This window comes from Bison bison, unplaced genomic scaffold (assembly GCF_000754665.1).
Source record: "Bison bison bison isolate TAMUID 2011002044 unplaced genomic scaffold, Bison_UMD1.0 scf7180017864264, whole genome shotgun sequence".
Classification (NCBI taxonomy): Eukaryota; Metazoa; Chordata; class Mammalia; order Artiodactyla; family Bovidae; genus Bison; species Bison bison.
Window position 1 is genome coordinate 1,961,483 of NW_011494836.1, and position 1,979 is coordinate 1,963,461.

Genomic DNA, 1,979 nt, shown 5'->3' on the forward strand with positions numbered 1-1,979 from the left:
CTTACTCCTTGGAAGAAAAGTTTGACCAACCTAGATAGCATATTGAAAAGCAGAGACATTATTTGCCAACAAAGGTCCATCTAGTCAAGGCTATGGTTTTCCCAGTAGTCATGTATGGATGTGAGAGTGGACTACAAAGAAAGCTGAGCGCTGAAGATTTGATGCTTTTGAACTGTGGTATTGGAGGAGACTCTTGAGAGGCCCTTGCACTGCAAGGAGATCCAACCAGTCCATTCTAAAGGAAATCAGTCCTGAATATACATTGGAAGGACTGATGATGAAGCTGAAACTCCAATATTTTGGCCACCTGATGCGAAGAGCTGACTCATTCAAAAAGACCCTGGTGCTAGGAAAGATTGAGGGCAGGAGGAGACGGGGACAACAGAGGATGAGATATTTGAATGGCATCACCAACTCAATGGACATGGTTTTGGGTGGACTCTGGGAGTTGGTGATGGACAGGGAGGCCTGGCATGCTGCAGTTCATGGGGTCGCAAAGAGTTGGACATGACTGAATGACTGAACTGAACTGAACTGAAGCGGGGTTCAGAAAAAGTCTCTTCCTTGAATTTGCTGTTTTTCAAGTGCCTGCAGCTCCAAATAGTTAAAATACCCAAAGGGCATTTTTTAGGGTGGCATGACATGAACTTCTACAGTCATGTTTGAGGTGGTATATTCTGCTGCCTTTCACTCATAAACAGGAAGCCAAACAGGGCTACATCTTCTATAGCATCACCTGATTTGCAGGGAGACCTAATATGACTTTGTAGGCATAACCAGTAATGCTTCATTTACAAGTTTTTGATAACTTTTTAAGAATTTTCAGACTCCTTGATGAATGATTTTGAAATCCAGCTTCAGTGAGTTGGAAATGACAATTCAAGATTCTGAAAAAAAATTTTTTATCAAGTCCCACATTCCAGACCCTTCCATAGTGACTCTTAAATATCCAATATTTCACTTGCACTGCCCTAAATTTCTGAAAACATGAACACTGATATGCATGCCATAAGATTAAGAATTTTGTTTTTTGATTCTGAACAATGTCCAGAAGAGGGTGCTGGCAGAACAACCAGCCTTGCTCCAACCTCAAAGCCAGGACACATCCTCTTGACCAAAGGTTTCACTGTGGTAATCCCAAACTTGTCAAGTATTGTATTGATCATAGCATGATGTTAGGATCATCAGCATCACACTAAACAATAATACAAAAGGAGACATGGAAAGTTCTTAAAGTAAAAGCATCTCAGGGATACACAAAAAAAAATTGGTAAAGGTCTTTTTACATGAGGGAAGACATAGGAGACAAAGAATGACTTTAACTTTTCATCAACTTTCTATATTGATTCAAATACTTTATATCTTGTGCATGACTTCTTTTATAGTATAATCAGTCATAATACTTAATCAGTAGCAATAAATATCTTTCTTTATAAAAATTAATACACCTGATAATGAATACTTAAAAAAAAAAAAAACACGCAGCATGGCTGAGAGAATCTGTGGAGGAACTGATATTTTGTTCAGGAATTTATCAGTATTGTAGGTAGAAAACAAAACTTCAGTTGTGTTTTATGCCTTATAATACTTAAACATGTCACTACTCAGAATCAATATTATAATTTATACTTGCACTCTTGCACTACTCAGAATCTATAACATTATAATTTATACTTGCCCTCTTATGAAATATAAATCTTTGGAGAGAAAAATTCATCAGAGAACAGGTGGTACATATTTCCCATTGTATCTCTTCTTTGCTAAACTGAAGTGTCTCACTTTGTTTTGCTGATGGTTTTAGGAACAGGGTGCAGATTGCCCTGGCAGTTTCTCTGCTGCTCTGAGATGTAAGTCATCTTAGCTCTGCTGGTACTGTGTTTCCCAAAGTTCTTTTTTTTTTTTTTTTTTTAATGTAACTGAAGAGCCTTTATAAGTAGTTTATATTGTCTAGACCCGAGGTATGCAGCAAACCCAGTCTG